Source organism: Myxine glutinosa (genome assembly GCF_964187855.1).
Source record: "Myxine glutinosa chromosome 7 unlocalized genomic scaffold, kmMyxGlut1.1 SUPER_7_unloc_1, whole genome shotgun sequence".
Taxonomy (NCBI): domain Eukaryota; kingdom Metazoa; phylum Chordata; class Myxini; order Myxiniformes; family Myxinidae; genus Myxine; species Myxine glutinosa.
Window position 1 is genome coordinate 104575 of NW_027616354.1, and position 24457 is coordinate 129031.

The 24457-nt window shown below is 47.3% G+C and overlaps 1 protein-coding gene across 1 annotated transcript in view; it reads left to right on the forward strand.

Annotated features, from left to right (window-relative positions):
• Nucleotides 1-9186: 9186 nt before the first annotated feature.
• LOC137430863 (ubiquitin carboxyl-terminal hydrolase 17-like protein 6) overlaps nt 9187-24457 on the forward strand; it is an 81736-nt gene continuing 66465 nt past the window's right edge. The window contains exon 1 of the mRNA XM_078768603.1: nt 9187-9224. The gene's annotated coding sequence lies outside the window, so the exon portion shown is untranslated. The remainder of the gene's footprint in view (nt 9225-24457) is intronic.

Here is a 24457-nt window from a genome sequence, read left to right on the forward strand (position 1 = left end):
CTTCTGCCGCGGCGAGGCCGCCCCCCGTCCACGGTGCCCCCCACTCGACCGCCCACCACCACACTGGACCCCCCCCCACGACCCGCCAGGGGTCGTTTCGGCCGGGGTAATCAGGACCCCCCTCAAATTGACCCTGCCGGTGCAAGTCGATTCTGGGGGGACGTGTGTAGCGGCTACCGCTGGGTTTACACAATCGCCTTGCACCTACCAAGGACGCGGAGCGATCACCATGCCGGGCTCGTCCAGGACGCCCGGGCATGCCCGCCCTCGACTTGCCAGGATGGGGCCAGGACGCCCGGCCACGCCCCCTCTCGCCTTTCCCGGGCAAACGCTCCGGGATAATGTGTGTATATATATATTGCTGCCCGATAAACGGGCTTTTCAGAGTACCCGAGTTGTTTTGTGACAATAAAGAAACTCGGACGAATTCCAGCTTTTTGTCGCGTCCATTCTTCCGATTGACGTGGGAGCACAGCTCCTACAATGGGATCTTTAATGTCCACCAACGAATGCTGACAGACAGTAGAGGACACCCGTTTAATGTCCATCCGAGGGATGGCACACACATTGATGAATCACCCTGTGAAACACCGTGATGACAGTTTATAGCTGGGCCGAGATTCAAACCCGGGCTAGAAAGTTCAGAGGTGTGTGCGCGTGCGGGTGGTGGAGCAGCACGCTCTACTGTGCTGAAAATAACTACGGAAAGGAGCTCGAACAAAATTGGGTGACGAGAGGGGTTTGGCAAATATGGAATGAGGATTTGTCGAGCTGCTGATCCATTGGGTATGGCAAGTTGGTCGTGAAAGGAAGGAGGAGTTGGGCACGTGTTCATTGTAAAATGGTGTTGGCCCAGTTTGGAAAGAGCCATGTCGGATATTAATAACGCACCCTCTTGAGTCAGCAGCAAAGACTGAGAGCTGCAGAATATATGCCAGAAGGATATTACTAACAACTTGTGGATATATAGTGCCCGGATACTCAGGGAGATGACCCGGATACTTAGGCAGATGACCCGGATACTCAGGGAGATGACCCGGATACTCTGGGAGATGACCCAGATACTCTGGGAGATGACCCGGATACTCAGGGAGATGACCCGGATACTCAGGGAGATGACCCGGATACTCAGGGAGATGACCCGGATACTCAGGGAGATGACCCGGATACTCAGGGAGATGACCCGGCTACTCAGGGAGATGACCTGGATACTCAGGGAGATGACCCGGATACTCAGGGAAATGACCCGGATACTCAGGGAGATGAGTTTATGACAAACTTGTTGGACACGTTGAATTCTGACGTCACCAGCACGAAAATAGATCATTGGAAAAACAAGAAGCTTCTGCCATCACCAGCACCTTTTTCCGCAGCTGACAAGATGGCGACTGATCGTTGAATATAGCTGCATCAAAGATGCTTCGGAATGGCTGATTCCCCACATTCATCTGAAGCCTTTTGCTACTCGGTGCTGATTTGGGTCTTTGAGACCTCGGTTTTCCACGGTGATTACTCGTGAGTTTTGAGGAAGGATTTTAAAGACTTCGTGATGCACAGTGAAGGACGTGGCCTGGATGGAGACATGGAGGATTCATCTGGACAGAGAAGGATGTGGCCTGGATGGAGACATGGAGGATTCATCTGGACAGAGAAGGATGTGGCCTGGATAGAGACATGGAGGATACACCTGGACAGAGAAGGATGTGGCCTGGATGGAGACATGGAGGATACACCTGGACAGAGAAGGATGTGGCCTGGATGGAGACATGGAGGATACACCTGGACTGAGAAAGATGTGGCCTGGATGGAGACATGGAGGATACACCTGGACAGAGAAGGATGTGGCCTGGATGGAGACATGGAGGATACACCTGGACAGAGAAGGATGTGGCCTGGATGGAGACATGGAGGATTCATCTGGACAGAGAAGGATGTGGCCTGGATGGAGACATGGGGGATACACCTGGACAGAGAAGGATGTGGCCTGGATGGAGACATGGAGGATACACCTGGACAGAGAAGGATGTGGCCTGGATGGAGACATGGAGGATACACCTGGACAGTGAAGGATGTGGCATGGATGGAGACATGGGGGATACACCTGGACAGTGAAGGATGTGGCCTGGATGGAGACATGGAGGATACACCTGGATAGAGAAGGATGTGGCCTGGATGGAGACATGGAGGATACACCTGGACAGAGAAGGCGGTGGCCGTGCACAAGTCATCCGCTTTTTACGAGGATCCAACGCGGGTTTTTTCCTTTTAAAAAATCAGTCGATAACTGCGGTGCTGTGGTTTCAGAGGAACGGAACAGTGTTGTTCTGAAGACTTTTTGAACAGTAACGGTAACTCCCAGCCTGCATACGCACATGTGCATACATCACTGCTGATCATTGAGCCTTTTTCAGCGAAAGAACGATTGAGTTATGTCAAACTAGAGCAATGCGACTGCGTCACCAATATGCCTCCGCGTAGTCACTGCCCGTGGCAATGGGTAGATAGATGCCCTCCGTTGACTGTCCTAAAAATAAACAAGTTTGATTTAAATCCCTTCAGCTGTTCTCACGTATCACATTCTTAACAGAGATGAGAGGTTTCACATTGATCGGGACAGCCGTTTCGAAGAAGGATTAAAATATATATGTTGGTTTTAAACTAATTTGGCTGTCAAACTACGTGACATATGACATCAAAAATGTACACTCTGCATATGTATGGGTGGAGGATCATGTTTGTGAAGCTTCGTGTTTATCGGATAAGGTTCGTTTTTCTATCCAAGATGGCTGTCAAACCACGTGATCTATGACATCATAAATTTCAAACTATATGCAGCAATGGTGTTCCATGACATTTGTAAAGTTTCGAATCGATAGGGTAAGCAGTTTCTGAGATATAATTATTTAATATTTTCCTTCAATCCAATATGGCTGCTATATGGCAATAGCTAAAATATTGCGAGTCTCCGTTCATTACCCTGACGACAGCGTTGGCCCCGACAAACGTTTCATGACGATCATAACAAGCTTCTGTGGCATGTCCTTCTTCCTCACACACCAATACTGTTCACCACTCCTCTTGGAATCCTATCACATGCCTTCTCTAGATCTGTGAATGTTCAGCTTCTTATTTCCTTCCAGAATCTTTTCCCCATTCTGTCTCATGATGAAAATCTCATCCACTGCTCCCCTTCCTGTTCCCCTGCATGAATCCATTCTTCATCACATTTATCTTCACAATTCCCCTTCGCCTTAAGGCCTACAACACCCACCAGTATCTTCATCGCATGCGCCATCAATTTGATCCCTCTGTATAATTTCCACAGTCTAAGATATCTCCTTCTTTTTGAAAGTTGGTATTAATATGCTCTTCCTCCAATCACATGGCATATTCTCCTCACCCCACAATATCCCAATCAACTCTACCATCCAGTTAACTCCCTCATTTCCTGGCGGCTTCACTAACTCGACCACACCTTTAGATGGCCCACACTTTCCCCCTTTTCATTTTGTCACGTGCTTTTCTAACCTCCTCCTCTTGAACCACATCTTGTTTTCATCATGTCACCTCTATTTTCATTATTATTACCCATCCCATCTCCTTCCTTCCATGAATAACAAGGAAATGCTCATGTACAACATTGATGAACTCGGACACTGTATTTTTGCTAACTATCTAACTATTCCAAACAATTCACTTTTCATTGATTCTCTTTTCATGTGTTTGTCCTGATCCAGGTCTGGATTGTGAACATCGTTATGATTGGGTGGTTGGTCCTTCAACTCATAACTATAGTTCTTCTCCTCCTGACACTGGTAGGTTGTCTCCAAGCGCACATGGACAGTTTAACATTGTGCAGAAACATAAATAAATGACAATTCCTCTTAAAGCAGACACTGAGAAGGACAGATCCTTTGCAGATGTGGTGCTTTAGTCTTCGAAGCTTTAGCGGCACGTTCACATGAATCCTACATCCATGTGATGAGGTAGACAGTGAGACACATGTACACATACATACAAAAAATTGTCTTGCCTCGAACTATTGATTCTGATCTTGTACAATTTTGCTTTCAGGTGCTGAAAGAGAAATCGTCCAGGTAAGTAATTGTGTTGTGGTAGTGTTGTGGTCGTGCTGACCCTGTTGTGGTAGTGGACAACAATTGGTTGCTGAAGATGTTTTATTGTTTTTTAATATCAGCTTTTGCGAGATTTTGTTCTTCTCATTTTTAATGATATGATGAAAATTATCCGTTTGACATTGAAATTTCTCAGAAATGATGGTGATTAATATTGAGCGAATTTGAAATTTCATCTGGAGGAATGTACTTTGAAAAGGCATTTCAAAAGTAAAACTATAACAATGCGACTGTGTCGCCATGATGTACTGTCTTTCCCTCGCGGTCCCCATGTACTGTCTTTGTCTTTCCCTCGCGGTCCCCATGTACTGTCTTTCCCTCGCGGTCCCCATGTACTGTCTTTGTCTTTCCCTCGCGGTCCCCATGTACTGTCTTTGTCTTTCCCTCGCGGTCCCCATGTACTGTCTTTCCCTCGCGGTCCCCATGTGCTGTTTTTGTCTTTCCCTCGCGGTCCCCATGTACTGTCTTTGTCTTTCCCTCGCGGTCCCCATGTACTGTCTTTCCCTCGCGGTCCCCATGTGCTGTTTTTGTCTTTCCCTCGCGGTCCCCATGTACTGTCTTTGTCTTTCCCTCGCGGTCCCCATGTGCTGTCTTTGTCTTTCCCTCGCGGTCCCCATGTGCTGTTTTTGTCTTTCCCTCGCGGTCCCCATGTGCTGTTTTTGTCTTTCCCTCGCGGTCCCCATGTACTGTCTTTCCCTCGCGGTCCCCATGTACTGTCTTTGTCTTTCCCTCGCGGTCCCCATGTGCTGTTTTTGTCTTTCCCTCGCGGTCCCCATGTACTGTCTTTGTCTTTCCCTCGCGGTTGTCAGCTCTTTCACGAGCCTCGATTCAGTATAGAAAAAAAAAAGAAAAAAAAGAAATATGCCTCCGCATAGTCCCACAATGATTAACTCCTCAGCGTCCGAAGTAACTAACTAAGTAACTAACTCTTAGTCCTCCTCAGCGTCGACGAGTCTGGCATTTCACTCAGGCCAACTGGCACGGTCTTCAAGCAGCCATCATTGATCTGGACTGGTCTCCCATCTCCACCACCTCTGACATAAACTCATCCTGGGAATTCTTCCAAAGTAAATTGCTCTCTCTCATGCACAGATTTATCCCATCTCGTCTTCAGTTGTCATACCCTTCCTCCCGTCTATGGTACACGGAATCTTGTGGTGAGGCTGTTGCCCAGAAACAACCTGCCTTCGTCCCCTGGAAAGCAAATCCAACGGAAGGAAATCTCATTTCCTTTCACAAAGCCCGAAACAAGTGTGTGTCCACCCTCAGGAGAGCCAGGAAACAATATCTCTCCGTTCTCAAGACCGAACTCTCATCTGTCTCCCTCTTCCAAATCCTGGTGGCGTCTGGTCAAATCAATTTCTGGTGTTTGTTCCCCCTCCATCCCCTCCCTTACCTCAAACGGCTACACAGCTGACTCCGCACGTGAAAAAGCTGAATGTCTCAACTCTGTGTTTGCCTCTAAATCTTGTGTCCCAAACCCATCCCGCTCTGCACCCACCATACCCTGTCATACACAGCTGCTCCTGGACTCTGTGTCCTTTCCTCCTGACAAGGTGGGAAAGTTTTTGTCAAACCTCGACTCTGATTCTGCAACTGGACCTGACGGCATCAGCCCACGGGTCCTAAAATCCTGTTCTCCGCTCTTTCACTCCCTCTCTCTGTTCTCTTCACCCGCTCTTTTGCTCAAGATCAACTGCCATCTGCTTGGAAATTAGCCAACATCACCGCTTTACACAAAAAAGGTGCAAAAACAGATCCTAGCAACTACAGACCAATCAGCCTTCTCCCAATTATCAGCAAAGTCATGGAATCCATCTTTGCTTCGGATATGAAATCTTTCCTCTTCTCCAATGGCTTGATCTCTGATCATCAATTTGGTTTCAGACCAGGTCACTCTACTCTGGACATGCTGCTTCTGCTCTCTCAACAATGGATGGAGGTCCTCAATGCCAAACAGGAAATTAGAGCTGTCTCCCTCGACATATCACATGCCTTCGATACGGTCTGGCACACCGCTCTGCTCACCAAACCCTCCTCCTTTGGTATCCATGGAAATCTCCACGCATGGCTGGCGGACTTCCTCTCTAGTCGTAGTCAACGTATGGCCCTGAATGGTGTTCTCTCATCTCCTCTTCCTGTACAGGCTGGAGTTCCCCAAGGCAGTGTTCTGGGCCCTGTGCTTTTTCTGGTCTTCATCAATGATCTCTCCGACTCTCTTGATAATCCTCTCTATCTCTTTGCTGATGACCACTCACTGCCGCTCCATTCCTCATCCCTCAGATCGGCAGTCTGCAGCCTCCTCACTCTCTGCAGACCTGGACAAAATCACAGACTGGGCAAACAAGTGGAACATGTCTTTCAATCCTGACAAATCTCACACTCTTATGATCTCTCCGAAAAGACCGACTGGACAACCCTCCCATCCACTTTCTGAATAATCCTCTCCAAGAAGTTCTGTCACTCAAGCTTTTGGGTCTCACTATCTGCGATTATCTTTCCTGGGAAAACCATATTTCAAATCTGGCCTCCAAAGCCAGTCGCTGACTGGGCATCCTCCGTCGTGCGAAGTCCTTCCTTGGCACACCTGAGCTCCTCACCACATACAACGCTTTCATCCGCAGCTCAATGGAATACTGCTCTCCCCTCTGGGCTGGTGCTCCTGCGTTACACCAAGCTCGTCTTCATGCTGTTGAAACCAAAGCGTTCAGAATCATTGGAATCTCCCGTGATGAAGCTACCTCCGAGGGCCTTTCACTTACTCACCGCAGGCAGGTTGGTGGTCTTTCTGTCTTATACCGACTCCTCTCCGGCCTTGCGCCTCCAGCTCTCTCTGGGCTCTGTCCCCCAAATATTCCCACAGGTCGCACAAGATCTGCCTGCAACCCTCTTATGGTTAAACTGCCTAAATCAAGACTCTCTGCTCACCTTCACTCTTTGATTCCTCTTTTCTCCCGCCTCTGGAACAAACTCCCCCACTCCCTTCAATACCACGCCTCCCTCCAGGTCTTCAAAACAGCTGTTCACCACCATCTCTTATCTTCCCCCATCCAAAACCTTGATCTTTTCTACCCCCGCTAATTATACCCCAATTCCACTTTTTTGAAATACCAACTTCTGTCCTGGAAGTCCTTGGTGTCCTTGTGTTTCATACTTCTCCCACTCCCCACCCCTTCCCACGCCCCCTCCCCCCAAGCCCTCTCCCTCCCACACATCTTCCTGCTCTCAAATGTTGTGTTTGTGTGCTTCCCCTTCTCTCCCCATCTTGTCTTCCGCTCCCTCTTTTTATATATTTTGTTTGTCTGGTTGATTTGTGTGTGAAGTAAATGTCAGCTCTTTCACGAGCCTCGATTCAGTATACAAATAATAATAATAATAATAATAAGGAATTCGATTAAAACATTTTTGGCTGGTATACCTCTTCACCTATGATGTCATCATTGCCATGCTTTTGTTCCCCATTTGGTGTACTTGACAATGTGTTTCAAATTTTTCCATTCAGTGGTTTCTGAGAAATAATTTTTATTATTATTTGCGTATATTCCAAGATGGCTGCCATACCACGGGACCTATGACGTCATAATTATCACAAAAACATTGTGCATGGGTGCGACTCCTACCCTGAAAGTTTAGTCTCAATCGGACATTTGGTTTTTGCTGAGAAAAACGAGGTTTAGCCCATACGGACGGACGGACGGAGAGACGGACAACCCGAAAACATAATGCCTCCGGCCCCCTTCGGGGTGGAGGCATTAAAATTCGTGTCTCTTTAATCATAACGAATGGGGGGTGGGGGGGGGTGGTGCCCATTGGTATATGGTCTTTTGGGTCTTCTGGTTCTTTTATGGCTTTTCAGTCTTCTGAGTCTTTTGGGTCCTCAGGGACTTTTGGGTCGTCTGCGTCTTTTGGGTCTTTGGGGTGTTTAGGGGTTTATGGGGTATTGAGGATCTTAGGAATCTCAGAGTCTTCAAAGGTGGAAAGGGTCTCAGCAGTCTGAAGAGTTAAAAGGTATACATTTCAATAGTAGGTCATACGTAATTAATGAATAGACGTACGTAATTAATAAACACAAAAAGTAAGCCTCACACGCACGAACACACAACTCATCCATTTTATCGTCGAAGATGTCGATTTAAAAAGCACGTCTCTCCAGCTTTGAAGAAGAAGAAGCAGGAATGTTAGCATCATACAGCGTCACGTTCCCAGAAGGTAGGGGTATCAGGTATGTACCGGTAAACATAAATACGAGTTCCCTTATGTTGTGCAACAAGTGCCAGTGGCAAGTTCGTTGAATGGTCCCTGAACCTGTCGACTGTTCTAACCTTGGCCGAGTCAAACTACCACGGACAAACAATTGAACCATAGGTTGGGAATAACAGCGCAGGTTTTGATGGGCGTAATGTTTGTGACGTCACAATGTCGTTCTATTCATTTTGACGTCATTGGAAAGGGATTTGCTCAGGCTGTGTCCCGTTTTTGTGGCGTGGAAGGTTATTTTCGTGCTGCTGTGTACATTCCCCCGTGCTGTTTGAACGAAAGAGTACGAAGAGTCCGAGCTACGAGGACCGTCGAGGAATCAAGAAAGAAGATATTAACACGAGGTGAGGCCGAGAAGTAGCAGAGATGTGCACAAAGTGTTAAACCACAAGGTGTTATCGGGGGTTAGTGATCGAGCAATGGTCACACAGATTTCTCAACACCATGAACTTCTAGGAAGTTGGAGTGAATTCATACTCGAGTTTCTCAAAGCAAAACAAAGTGTTTAGGTCAAGTAAAAAAAAAAAAATGTTTCTCGTCCCCGCTTGCTTCCGTTTTAGTCGCCGCCTACTTTTATTTCCTATTTAATACTTTTTTTTAAAAATATATATTTGTTTAAAAAAAAATCGTTTTGCGAAGAAAGTCGGTGTAAAACTCGCCGTTTCTGGGCGTTTGCTGATCGTATCTTGTGCATTGATGATCTGAACTATTATGGATTGCGCCCTCTAACGGAACTTCCTGGTTAATACATGCTCGGCTTAACGCAGACACTTTGTGCTGAAGACGGTCAATTCTCGCAGCGGCTGTGCACTGGGCAAGTGCAATTTACGTGTAAGAATCTTGCATTTCATACTTTTAATGGTACAAATTTGAGTGGGGAATATGACGATATTCGTGTGTGTAAGCATACGTTCGTCGACAAAAGGTTTGAAGTCTTGGTTCGCGAGATCAGTTGTAGATGAGAAGCGAACGTTGAACGAGCTCTTCGCTAAATTTGCCAGTGGAGAATTTGACGATGGAGATGACATTGGTGATGGATACCAAACAACGAAAGTAAGTTGGCGTCGTGATATAGCGTAAATATTTAAGCCATATCAAGACATACATTTTCTGGTGTACTGAAGGAACTGCGCTCCAACGCGAGTCGAAAGAATTGACGCGACCAAAGACGGAATTCGTCCGAGTTGCTTTATTGAAACAAAACAGCTCAGGTATTCTGACTAGCCCGTTTTTCGGGCAACAATATATATACACATTTATGTCGGGAAGTTTGCCCGGCAAAAGCTATACCGGGCATGCCCGGGTATCAAGGGCGAGCCTTGGAAAGGCGAGTCTGGACCTGCCCGGGCGTGTTTGGCTGCGGCCTGGCAAGTCGAGGCTGGGCGTGCCCGGGCGCTCTGGGCGAGCACTGGAAAGGCGATAGCGGGCATGCCCGGACGCTCTGGGCGAGCCCTGGAAAGGCGATAGCGGGCATGCCCGGACGCTCTGGGCGAGCCCTGGAAAGGCGATAGCGGGCATGCCCGGACGCTCTGGGCGAGCCCTGGAAAGGCGATAGCGGGCATGCCCGGATGCTCTGGGCGAGCCCTGGAAAGGCGAGAGCGGGCATGCCCGGGAAAGACGAGACCGGGCGTGCCCGGGAGGTTCGGGCGTGCCCGGGAACAGTGAGTCCGGGCATGCCCGGGAGAGGCGCGTCTGGCCGTGTTCTGGCCGGTCGGTGCAAGGCGATTATGTACATCCAGCGGTAATCGCAACACACGCCCCTCCAGAATCGACCTGCACCGGCAGGGTCAATTTAAGGGGGGTCCGGATGACCCGGCCGAAGCGACCCCTGGAGGGTCGTGGGGAGGGGTCTGACGTGGTGGTGGGTGGTCGAGCGGGGGGAACTGTGGACGGGGGGCGGCCTCGCCGCGGAGAAGGGCCAACCGTGGTGGTCGGTCGACGTCCATGTGCGCCGGTTTGAGGCGGTCCACAGAAATCCGGTCCGGCCGGCCGCCGAAGTCGACGATGAAAGACTTGTCGCCCCGTCGCAGGACCCGGAAGGGCCCGTCGTACGGCGGCCGGAGTGGCCCCCGGTGCGCGTCATGACGCACAAAGACGTACTCCGCTGTGCGAAGCGCCGGGGGGACGTAGGACTGGGGGCCACCGTGGCGGGACGTCGGCACGGGGGCAAATCATCGGGCGGCCTCCTGGAGGTCCGAGCGCTGGCGAGCGGCGGACCAGGGACTGGTAGCGTCAGGCACGAATTCGCCCGGGACGCGGAGTGGCTGGCCGTAGATGAGCTCGGCGGCGGACGCCTGGAGGTCTTCCTTGGGGGCCGTGCGAAGGCCCAAAAGGACCCACGGCAGCCGGTCGGCCCAACCGTCGTCCTGAAGGCCGGCCATGAGTGCGGCCTTCATGGAGCGGTGAAACCGCTCGCACAACCCATTGGCTTGGGGGTGGTAGGCCGTGGTGCGGTGCAGCGTGACCCCCAACGAACGGGCGACCGCGCCCCAAAGCTCAGACGTGAACTGTGGGCCGCGGTCGGACGAGATGTCCGCTGGTGCGCCGAAGCGCGCGACCCAGGTGGCGATGAACGCCTGCGCCACGTCGGCGGTGGTGGTGGAGGTGAGGGGCACGGCCTCCGGCCACCTGGTGGTCCTGCCCACCATGGTGAGCAGGTGGGTGAACCCCCGCGAGGGGGGCAGGGGACCCACCAGGTCCACGTGGACGTGGTCGAAACGCCGTTCAGGCACGGCGAAAGGTGCCAGCGGGGCCTGGGTGTGGCGGTGGACCTTGGCTCGCTGGCAGGCCGTGCAGGCGTTGGCCCAGTCGCGGATGTTTCTTCGAAGGCCGTGCCAGACGAAACGCGCCGACACCAGCTTCTGAGAAGCTTTCCGGCCCGGGTGAGAAAGGCCGTGGATGGAGGCGAAGATGCGGCGCTGCCAGGAAACGGGCACGATGGGGCGAGGCTGGCCCTGGGAGACGTCGCAGAGCAGGACGGTGCCCGCGAAGGGGATGTCGGCCAGGCGGAGGCCCGTGTCCGCCACGCGGAGTGCCTGCACCGAGGCGTCGGTGGTCTGGTCGGCCGCCATGAGCGTGAAGTCCATGCCGAGGTGGACCGCGTTCGCGCTGGCCCGCGAAAGGCAGTCGGCCACGGCGTTGTCTTTGCCGGCGACGTGCTGGATGTCCGTGGTGAACTCCGACACGGCGGAGAGGTGGCGCTGCTGGCGGGCCGACCACGGCTCCGTGACCTTAGCCATTGCATAGACCAACGGCTTGTGGTCGACGAAAGCCGTGAACGGGCGGCCCTCCAGGAGGTGTCGGAAATGGCGAACGGCCAGGAATAGCCCGAGCAGCTCGCGGTCGAACGTGCTGTAGTTTAACTCGTTCGGCCGGAGTTGCCGGCTGAAAAAAGCGAGTGGCTGCCAAACCCCGTCCACCCATTGCTCATGGACGGCGCCCACCGCGTAGTTGGAGGCGTCCGTAGTGAGGGCGATGGGCGCGTTGAGCACCGGGTGAGCCAGCAGCGTTGCGTCGGCGAGGGCCCGTTTGGCACTGGCGAAGGCCGCGTCCATGGCCGCGGACCAAACAATGTCATGCTTGGCCGGCTTGCCCCGGAGGGCCTCGTAAAGGGGCCGCATGAGCTGAGCAGCGCGGGGCACGAATCGGTGATAAAAATTCACCATGCCGAGGAACTCTTGGAGGGCCTTGATGGAACGGGGACGCGGGAACGTGGTGATGGCCTCGACCATGGTCGGCAGCGGCACGGCCCCGGTCTTGGTGATGCGGTGGCCCAAAAAGTCAACGGTCGTCGCGCCGAAGTGGCATTTGACCGGGTTGACAATTAAGCCGTGCTCGCTGAGGCGACCGAACAGTGTTCGGAGGTGGAGGAGGTGCTCGGCGCGGGACGTGCTGGCGACGAGGATGTCGTCCAGAGAGACGAAAAGAAACGGCAGGTCGCGCCAGCACGCCGTCCATCAAGCGCTGGAACGCCTGGGCCGCGTCCTTGAGGCCAAACGGCATCCGCAAAAATTCGAACAGGCCGAACGGCGTGATGACGGCCATCTTCGGGACGTCGGCCGCCCGGACAGGTACCTGGTGGTAGCCCCGTATCAGGTCAATTTTCGAAAAGATGACCCGTCCCGCCAAACGGGCGGAAAAGTCCTGAATATGCGGGATCGGGTACCTGTCGGGCGTGGTAGCGTCATTGAGACGGCGGTAGTCGCCACACGGGCGCCATCCACCCCCCGGCTTTGGCACGATGTGCAGTAGCGAGGCCCACGCGCTATCGGAGCGCCGCACGATGCCGAGGTGCTCCAACGCGTCGAATTCAGCCTTTGCCACGGCGAGCTTGGCTGGGTCAAGGCGGCGGGCCCTGGCGTAGACCGGCGGGCCCGTAGTGGGTATGTGGTGCTCGATCCCGTGCCGCACCGCGACGGCCGAAAACGTCGGCCGCGTGAGGGCCGGGAATTCCACGAGCAGGCGAGCGAACTCATTCGTTGCCGGGAGGGCGCACGCCAGTTCGGTCGGCGCGGAGCTGCTCATTGTGCACGCCAGGGAGCTGAAGGTCTCGGCGTGGACAAGGCGACGTCGTTTGACGTCGACCAGCAGCCCGTGCGCGCAGAGGAAGTCGGCGCCCAGCAAAGCCACGGGGACGCTGGCGGTAACAAAAGTCCATTGAAAGCGCTGGCTGCCGAAGCAGAGGGTGACGACGCGTGGGCCGAAAGTGCGTATGGCCGAGCCATTAGCAGCGACCAAAGAGGGGCCGCAAACTGCGTCCAGCCTGTCCTGCTCGGAGGCAGGTATGACGCTCAGTTGGGCGCCGGTGTCGCACAGGAAACGCCGTCCAGACGCTTTGTCCCGAATAAACAGCAAGTTGCCCGAGTGGCCGGCGCTCATGGCTGGGAATGAACGCCGGCCCGGCCGTTTCCCGACCTGCCGAAAGTGCACGGGGGCCGGCACGTCCGAGCCTTGTGTCCGAACCTGGCGTGGTAATAACACCACGCCCGGTCAGGTGGAGGCCCCGGCCGTTGTGTCGGAAGCGGGCGGTGCGGCGTGGCGGCCGCCAGTTGCACCGGCAGTTCGGCCTCCAACCGCGCAGGGCGCTCGGGCGTCGTGGGCGTTGTCTCGGACGGCGGCGGGCTCCAGGTAACCGCGCCGATGTGCTGGCCCGCCGAGGAGATCTTATCGGCTTCCCTGGCGAGGGCGCGGGAATCCGTGATCAACGTGCCAGCCAGGGCGAGGCGTACCGGGTTAGGCAGCTGACGGAGGAACAGCTCCCGGAACAGGAATGCCGGAGAGTGCTCGCCGAGCAACGAGAGCATATAGTCCATGCGCTCGGACGGGCGCGTATCGCCGAGCTCGGGCAGGTCAAGCAGGCGCCGTGCGCGTGCTGCCGGTGAGAGGGCGAAAGCACCGAGGAGGAGCGTCTTCAGCGCGTCGTATTTGTCAGCAGCCGGCGGGTGCTGGAGGAGGCTCAAGGCGCGGGCCGCGGTGGTGGAACCGAGCGCCGCCACAACATGGTGGAAGCGGGTGTCGTCCGCGGTGATGCCTCGCAGGGCGAACTGGGAGTCCGCCTGGGCGAACCAAACAGCCGCGTGAGCCTCCCAGAAGGTAGGCAGTTTAAGCGTCACTGCCGTATCCATGTCGGTAGGTCACCAATGAAGGAACTGCGCTCCAACGCGAGTCGAAAGAATTGACGCGACCAAAGACGGAATTCGTCCGAGTTGCTTTATTGAAACAAAACAGCTCAGGTATTCTGACCAGCCCGTTTTTCGGGCAACAATATATATACACATTTATGTCGGGAAGTTTGCCCGGCAAAAGCTATACCGGGCATGCCCGGGTATCAAGGGCGAGCCTTGGAAAGGCGAGTCTGGACCTGCCCGGGCGTGTTTGGCTGCGGCCTGGCAAGTCGAGGCTGGGCGTGCCCGGGCGCTCTGGGCGAGCACTGGAAAGGCGATAGCGGGCATGCCCGGACGCTCTGGGCGAGCCCTGGAAAGGCGATAGCGGGCATGCCCGGACGCTCTGGGCGAGCCCTGGAAAGGCGATAGCGGGCATGCCCGGACGCTCTGGGCGAGCCCTGGAAAGGCGATAGCGGGCATGCCCGGATGCTCTGGGCGAGCCCTGGAAAGGCGAGAGCGGGCATGCCCGGGAAAGACGAGACCGGGCGTGCCCGGGAGGTTCGGGCGTGCCCGGTGTGGAAGTGTAACTCAGTGTAACTTATTAATTGGCACTGGTAACTTATTAATTAACCTGGTAACGAAGCAGATACATTTTACATGCAAACTCTGTGAAAGACGAGTTTGTAAATGAGTGTCAGGAATGCGCCCGAACATGATAATCTCTTGTCCACCTGGTCACAGCCCCTGGCTGAAGCACCCCCCTATCGTTTGGTAAACGGAACTCACAACAGGAGGGGAGCGAGCTGATACCAGGACTTGGTACATGCATGACCTCTGGGCATTAGCGGAGAGGGGATTAAGTCCAGTTTGTCCATATAAACGAGAGCAAACGTGGAGTCGACAGAACTTGCTACCAGAAGCTCTGACCAACGGGAGTGGCAGAGGAACATCAGCCGAACGAGAAGGACCATTGGAAAAGAGTTAACCTGATCCATTATATTATGCGGTATTATTTGGTAAATGGAATGAAGTGAATAACCAGTTAATAAACGAGACCTTTTGTAAACCTGTGTCCGGTCATTGGAGTCCTGTGAGTCTCTCAGCTACGAATTCCCCTACAATTTGGAGGCACCGCTGGGATCAACTGGACACAAACAAGTCTTTAAAAGGTGAGTGTGTCTTGTTTTTGGTCCAGTATGATTTACGAACTTGGGAATAGTTATGTTGTATATACATGGAGGATTTGTGTGGGACTTGCGATTGTCCATAGGTGATACAAGGATGAAACGTGTTAAATGATTCTATTTATTCGTGTTTTCCTAAATGATTTCTGTAAATACGTATTTTTGCGCTGGTCATTAAGGGTCTTACTGTGACCTGGGAGCAAACGGAGCAAGCGTGCACCTTGCGACCATTTGCTTCCAGGACGTGTAAGGCCGGTACACTCGTTCACAAATGCCGCATTACACGTATAAAGTACTTCTTTTTTTTTGCACTTGTTCAAAGCACTCGACTTGCTCGGCGAGCGAGCGACTTGCTCGGCGCTCGGCGAGCGACAGGGAACCGGGAAAGGGAATTATATTTATATATATATATTTTTACCTCATTCCAATTTATGGTATTGCGACAAAAAGGCTTATATCTTTGGAAACGACTGGTCGGATTTAGACAAATTAAAACTCGTTCGATCAACAAATAAATTCATGACAGACAATCCCACCTCATGCCGGTCCAGAATTACTGTGAAAGATGGCGATTGGATAAAAATTGCATACCAACACTCCCTCACTGTCCCTCATTGTCCCTCATGTCCATTCCGGCACCCTGTCTCTTGCTCCCGCTCTTTTTCCCTCCCTTTACTTCCCATTGGCGGACGTTTTGCGAGAAGCAAAGCGTTTTGCAGGACGCTTCCAGGAAACAAAACCAGTGCTGTTGTTTTTTTTTGACGAAATTTGCCAGTTTGTGTGAAACCTCAACCTAAATATAAAAATTGATCTGCTTGGTGTTAGTTTAAGGGCTGTTCCAAATTTATCCTGATTATGAGAGATAATTACAGGAAATGTGTACTGTTCTTGTTTGGTGATTATGAGACAAAAAACAGCAGAGTGGGAATCGGCAGACAATGGAACAGCTAGCGACGAGTGTTTGTGAGTAACAACCACCCTCTGGTCGAGGCTCATAGAAGGGGTGATGCTTACTGATTCGGCACGCTTACAATAGGTGTTAATGGTGGGATGTCAGAGGTTTTGGTGTGGTTTAATGTTCACACTGTTTTGGAAAATAATGCTCGATGCAACATGATCCTAAAAAAAGAACCCAGCCCTACATCGAAAGATCAGGAAGGGAAGGAATGGAAAATTTGTCAAGGTTTAAAATTAATCGGACAAGTGGGTCCCAAGGTATGGTCACCATACTCGCAAGCCGTTCGCTTTGGCTCTGCGAATGGACCAAACCATTTCATGTAAATAGAGGGGGGGTTCTGTGGTCGTTCGTTTTGGCTTTGCGAATGGACCAAACCATTTCATGTAAATAGAAGGGGGGGTTCTGTGGTCGTTCGTTTTGGCTTTGCGAATGGACCAAACCATTTCATGTAAATAGAAGGGGGGGTTCTGTGGTCGTTCGCTTTGGCTTTGCGAATGGACCAAACCATTGCATGTAAATAGAAGGGGGGTTCTGTGGTCGTTACTGCCACGTGGTTTCAAAGTTTTTGTTGTTGCTTGCACGCATGTTTTTTTTTTGCAAGCACGTACGGGCAAGCACGTACGTGCGGGCAAGCCCTAGTATATATAAATAGAGGTAATATTGAGTTATGGAATTAATTGCTTTCAACAATGCAAAGGGTGACAAGATATGGGATTTTAATGGGATTGCATTGTGATTCATTGGGATTATCCATTGGGATAATCCACAACGTTTCACTTTCGTTGTTGCAACGTTTTGCTCCAACGTTTTGTGAACATTTAAATGTTGGGTTTTGCTAACGTTTCCACAACGTCGCTACAACATTTTACTTTCGTTGTTGCAACGTTTTGCTCCAACGTTTTGGGAACATTCAAATGTTGGGTTGTGCTAACGTTTCCACAACGTCGCCACAACGTTTCACTTTCGTTGTTGCAACGTTTTGCTCCAACGTTTTGGGAACATTCAAATGTTGGGTTTTGCTAACGTTTCCACAACGTCGCTACAACGTTTTACTTTCGTTGTTGCAACGTTTTGCTCCAACGTTTTGGGAACATTCAAATGTTGGGTTGTGCTAACGTTTCCACAACGTCGCCACAACGTTTCACTTTCGTTGTTGCAACGTTTTGCTCCAACGTTTTGGGAACATTCAAATGTTGGGTTTTGCTGACGTTTCCACAACGTCGCTACAACGTTTTACTTTCGTTGTTGCAACGTTTTGCTCCAACGTTTTGGGGACACTCAAATGTTAAATAAACCGGATAAGAATTCACGAGTTATTTAATTATGAGCGATTATAGAAGTACTTATTTAATTAATTACATTTCTTATTAAATTACAGTAATTACATTACAGTAATTACCTGAGGTAATTACAGTAATTACAGTTCCGGTAATTACAGTAATTACAGTAATCATTACAGTAATTGCAGTAATCTTATTACAGTAATTACATTACATTAACTCAGGCACCTTTTGAGTAAGGAAGCTGATATTTGGACATGACACTGACCAAGTGATGTGGCTGTCAAGGAAAATATTGATTTATTGATTAATCATTTAATAAATTAACTCGTTGATTTATAAATGACTTATTTAATTAAAAGTCCTCAGAAATACATCTTCGGATGAAATACTTACAGATTGGTTATGCTATGAGCCAATTGATTAAGGAAAATATTTTGTGATGGCCATATTGGCAATTTCGTGGCCATATTCGTGGCAACTCAGTTAGTGCCACTGCACCTTTAAAATGCATCCCTGCGTTCATTTTTCGATCGATTGAGTTGAAATTTTGAACAATCGGATCTGGACTGTCGTTGTTAACGACTCTAGCACGCACTCGTCCAATCAGGATGGAGCGGTATGGTCCCCGGATCATCACTGCCCGCAGTTTTTAATTAATTTTACTTTTTCTCTTGGTCATATAATTTTGAAGACATGCATGTCATGATAGAGGAAATGTTTGTTCTGTTGAACGGAATAAATGTTGTTTATTTGTGTGGGGGTGTATTTTTGTGTATTTTTGTGTATTTTGGATATATTTTTCACGACTAATTCCAGTTAACATCCTGCAAAATTTGCTCGTTTTCTGGCCGAGTCGAAATTGCGTTGAGTTTCTATGGCATGCACCATTAAAAGCGCTGTGTAATGGTTGAGCTCCCTTTATTTCGTTTTGGTCATGCGGATGAGCAAACAAAGTGACAAATGCTGCGGCTGGAGCAGTAAAAGCGATGTTTTTTTTAAATGGAAACGATGTAATGAGTAATTAAAAGTGGGAGGGGGCAACACCACGCATACCTCTTTTAAGGTGTGTATAAACCCTGGAATAAACGTGGGAGGGGGCAACACCACGCATACCTCTTTTAAGGTGTGTATAAACCCTGGAATATTTCAGCAATCAATACAATGCTGAAACTATGTAAGGTAATTTAATAAGTAATTTAATGAGTAACTTAATGAGTAATTTAATAAGTAATTTAATGAGTAATTTAATAAGTAATTTAATGAGTAATTTAATGAGTAATTTAATGAGTAATTTAATGAGTAATTTAATGAGTAATTTAATAAGTAATTTAATGAGTAATTTAATGGGTAATTTAATAAGTAATTTAATGAGTAACTTAATGAGTAATTTAATAAGTAATTTAATGAGCAATTTAATAAGTAATTTAATGAGTAATTTAATAAGTAATTTAATGAGTAATTTAATGAGTAATTTAATGAGTAATTTAATGAGTAATTTAATAAGTAATTTAATGAGTAATTTAATGAGTAATTTAATAAGGAATTTAATGAGGAATTTAATGAGGAATAAACGTGGGAGGGGGCAACACCACGCATACCTCTTTTAAGGTGTGTATAAACCCTGGAATATTTCAGCAATCAATGCGATGCTGAAATGATGTAATTTACTGTGTAAGAGGGTCGACCTTGGGTTTGTTTGGGTTTGTTGTTTATTTTTGTGGGTGTGTATTTTTTGTGTATTTTGGATATATTTTCACGACTAATTCCAGTTAACATCCTGCAAAATTTGCTCGTTTTCTGGCCGAGTCGAAATTGCGTTGAGGTCCTATGGCATGCGCCATTAAAAGCGCTGTGTAATGGTTGAGCTCCCTTTATTTCGTTTTGGTCACGTGGATGAGCAGACAAAATGACGAATGCTGCGGCTGGAGCAGTGGAAGCGATTTTAGAATTGTTCAATGATTATTCGATATTGTTATGACTTATTGTCAATAGGTATACTAAGTGGCCATGAGGTAGCCTGTTGCTATGTACAGTTTTATTCTATTGTTGATTATACCACATAGCTGTGGTGATAAAGGAAATGTTCGTTTTAAATAGATGATTATGATAGGACCATGACTATAAAATCATGATGATTATTATGAATGATATCATAGGGTTCAAATGCAGAATGCTGCATGAACTTGGGAAAGAACTTTCAAGCCCTATGGGATAAATTGGGTATTACAAGCGATGGAGTTTCAAAATTTAGCATGATTGAAGGAATTTGACAGTCCCATTTCAGGAGTTTTACGAAATTTATATTGCCAAGAGATTTTGGGTACTATTAAAAGAAAAATGATGAGATATTTTTCCCAAAGAACTTTAGTATCTGCCATCCATTTTGGCTGTCTCACGAATGAAGGATGAGTTGCCTTTAGTGGTTGCAAAGAAAATTTGTGGAGACCAGGCAAAATGGGGAAATATGTCAGATATGACCCTAGGACAGGACGGTGATTCATCAATTAACATGAGGTACGAACCAGAGGTGACGACCGATGAGATTCGATCTCAGTCAATGGATGGACCTGTCCTGACATCATTGGGGAAAGGGCTTATGCAAGGAGTCATCCAAAATGATTAATTTGATTTATTGATGAATATTGATGAATTAATTGAAATTGAATAATTGATTGAATTGTTAATTGATTGAATCTAATTGATTGAATTTAATTGAATAAATTTAACTGAATAAATTGAACTGAATAAATTGAATTGAATATATTGATTGTTTGATTGATGAAAATGCGGTCTCAAGAAAGAAGCTTTGATATCTTTGCGAGATATTATCAATGTGGAGGCAACCTGGGAAAATTGAGCAAGGTGGTGAGTTTATATACAGATATATATGTGCGGTTACCATTGTGTGATTTCCCCGTCAACAGAGCGGACACCTGAGGATTCACCCATTTCATACTGACCCTCCGGCTCATCTGCAAATACTGATCTGTGAGATTGGATTGTGCAAAAGCCACGGCTGAGGGAGATTCTCTGGAAATCACCGTGTGAACAGGTGGAGAGACCCTTCCTGGAGGTACGAGTGAAGCTTTAGAGGAACAAACTACAACACATCCAACGCTACTTTGATAAAAGGCAGAATGGGAAATGGAGCCTGCAAGAATACACAAGGACAACCAGAGATTCCACAAAAAGGTACTTGTACACATCATATGTACGACCGTTATGGTGCAGAAGCTATAAGGCAGGTCGAGAATTGGTATTTGTGGACAAAGGGACATGATGAGGAGTTTCCAAGAGATGGTACATTTGAGCGAAGTCGATTGGAAAGATTGGAACAAAGATTGAAAGCCAGGAAGAGACAGAATCTAACGGTAGACTGGCTTGCATTCCATCTTTGGGATGGTGAATCCAGACAACGAGAACAGCAAGAACGGATAACGGATCTAGAACTTAAAATAAAAAGGATACAGGATACAGTGGAGGAGACAAATGCACAACTGCCCTCGAAATTAGGAATGAAAGTGACAGTTGTCCCATCAGATTTCCAGTTGTCTCCCCAAAAAGGACGGTACAGAGAATTTTTTTCGTGTTTCAGGAGATAACGAGAGATTGCAGTGGCAACTCAGGGATGTAGAGATGCAGCCCAGCAATACAAGTGCACAGGTACACAGATCAGACAACGACAGAAACCGGTGTTTCAAGTGTGGACGGATGGGACACTGGAAAAGAGGATGTCCGTATACCAAAAGGAAGACAAGTTCATAGGGTAAACCAAGATCAAGGGTACCAGTGCTGACCGATACCTCAGACAATGATTAGGCCTTCATTGCGACAAATCCCAAATGACGATTGGCCTCAACAAATTAGATTACTGGACAAACATGAATAACTGTCGATGATTCTTGGGTCTGAAAAGTTTTCGGAGCAAGAATTATTCATTTTTTTCTTTTGCTTGTAAGCAAATTGATAATTAATTGATCAAATGCCGAAATTGGATCTTTTATGTTGGGCACACAATTTTAAATTTACAAAGTTGGAACAATTGCTTTGCAAATTTTAAACCAAGGGACAAGGGTCACATGATGATCAGGTGGGAATTTCGGACTATTGTTCCACACGATTGATAAGTCAGTGGTCGACTGACATGTAAATGGGTGTGTAGTCAAATTTGGATAAATTATTGTGGGAACTGAAAGGGTAATTTCAATGTGACATCATAGGGGTTTTCTAAGAATAAAGTTTTTGGTCCATTTGTGTATTAGCATTTATAAAAAATTGAAGGACAAATTTTATGAAATTGAAATAAAATTGACACCCATCTTGATCTGTGAATAATAGTTCCAACGCAAACAAATACGCATAATGCATGTGTGTGTGTATTTTTGTGTGTCAATGTTAGTGTTTTTTTATTGTTTTGTGTATCAATCTTACAAGATTGTTGACACCGACAGTGTGCCTGTCTGGAAATGGATAGTTTTATGTGGATGGGATTGAATATGCAGAGAATCCGTAAAATAAAATAGAAATAAAATGTGATTATGAACATTATCTCTTTTGTCAAGGGAGATGGAATATAAAGATTTGATGTGCTGGGTTATGAGCAGCCATTAATTAAATAGTAAAATTGTGAGTAATTTGGGGATTCCATTTTTGATAGAATTTATATGAGAATAACAGCTATTTATGGATATGAGCTTCATAAAAGGAAATGAGGGAGTACAAAATTATCCAAATTTGGGAGAGGTCTTACACTGACTTCCCAGAATACTCTGCTCATGGATTTATATATATATATATAAACTTGAATTTTATCAGCATATAAATTGTGCTGCATGTATGGATGTGTATTAGGCATAGATGATATGGGAAAATAGTAAAGAAAATCTTGCTGATTGGAACTATTGTGAGTTTTAAAACGGAATGCATTGTGCATCTTAAACCAAGGGGCAGACATGAACGCGCTGTTACGTTATTTATACTCAGAACGCGCTGTTACGTGTACCTGCAACATATTTGTTAATCTCGCACACCTATATTGGCATACTGGTGTCAGTAGTACTCACTGGGTGCATAGAAATGGATGAGCAACAGTTAAGGGGGTGTAAAAAAAACACTTACTTGGATATTTTCTACAAAAGTAGGGGTTTCAATAAGTGGTACCATACACATGGGATTCATCAAATTAAGTTTTGGAGTTCAAACAAAGTCACTGGTTAACAGATGGGAATGGATAGTAAATAAATTCTTCGATGCTGGGTAAATGAAGTGAGATATTACAAAGACTTATTAGAGCTATTGTTCTTCCTTGCAGCAGTGGGAGAAAATTTAGATCCAACATAATGAATCTATAAATGAATGTGATAGGGATAATATCCTCAATTTGTACTAATTATTTGATTGTGGGTAAAGAAATTAATTAATCGTAGTGGATTGTTAACAAGCAGCCTGAAATGTCCTGAGAGTGTGCATCCATGTAATCAGAAATCCCAGATTTGTTTTTTACAAACAACATTTTGGTAGAGATCTTATGTGGACGAATACTTGCTTGGTAGATAAAAACGGTACTGCATGTTGGCAGCCACTTCAGTGGCCATTTAGGCCGAACAAATAGGAAAAAAAAAACTGTAATTGAATATGTAATTTACAGATGAGTATTTGGGAAGTAAAAAGGGAATTTATTGATTTGGGAGACATTTTTCGAAGGTTTATTAAAGTGTTGCAATATGACATTTGGCAAGGAAAATTATTGGATGGGAAAATTAGATCTGTTTATAAAATGAGTTTTGTTGACCCATTGAAGTTAATTCTTTGAATTGTTGTTTAATTAGCATGTTGAGTTCAAATTGGAAATAGTTTGGTAGAGCTTTGGTTAAAACCTTTGGTTGCAGTGTTTTGGAACAAATTGATAAACCGTAGGAGGTTGATAAGAATAGAAACAAATATGGACCTAAAATAGAAAGATTGTTATGAGAATATGAATAAATACTGAGATTAAAAGATTAAATCAAGTGATGTTGCAAATGAAACAGTAGAATTAAGATAATGGCATAACGACAATGTTATGAGTTGTGTCAATTACAATATCAGTGAACTCATATCACCACGAGTGACACACTGTTAGGAAAAAGAGGGAAAAGAAAAAGTGGAGAGGAATTATGGTAATAATACATTATGTTTAATTTGTTGGTTTGAAAAAAAATTGTTGTTGGGAATTAGGTATTCCCGTTTGTGATTGTAATCATATACAATGCTATTCTTAGTTTAGTAATAAAATACATACCTGATTGAATATTATTTGTGTGACGCATATAAATGAATATAACTTTTGTGTTAAGGAAAAACAACAAATTGTTGAATGTGAAACTGTCGGAAGATATACATGATTATGCTGATTTCATGGTAAGATGTACCCTATCTGATTCAGTGTGTGCGGAAAGCAGATTCAGATGTGACTGAGCATAAGGATAAGACGAGATCACATTTTGGAGGGATTGCTAACGGAATTGGGAAGAAGTTCGAGAAAGAAAATTTGTGGCTAAAAAATGAAGTTAATCGTGGCATACACCCTCTTTCTCAAAGAATGATGAAGACATTCTCCCGTGTAACTTGGAGATGAATGCTTACCTTCACCAAGGAAATTTATGTGACCATTTGCCTGGATCACACTGCAACATATGAAAGAAAGGCGATCACTTACTCTTGTTTGAAGGCTTCGAACATTCACCACATCAGAAGTTGCAGGACAACGACATTTTACCTGCAACCTCTGTGAAATGCGGGGACATATGTTATTACTTCACCAACGTCCGGGGAACCAGCATGGAGCTGCAAAAAACGGCTGTGCCCTTGTCACAACAGCTGTGCACGATTCTGCTGGTTGCTCCTGGTAAGGACCATGAATGACCTGAACACCATGGTCCCAACATCATTGTGGATGCATCCGGCATCCCTGTTCCACATCTTGCTGGCCAATCAACGTCACACCAATACTTGCTGCCCACTCACAATGAGGGAGGAGGCAAGTCGACTACAACTG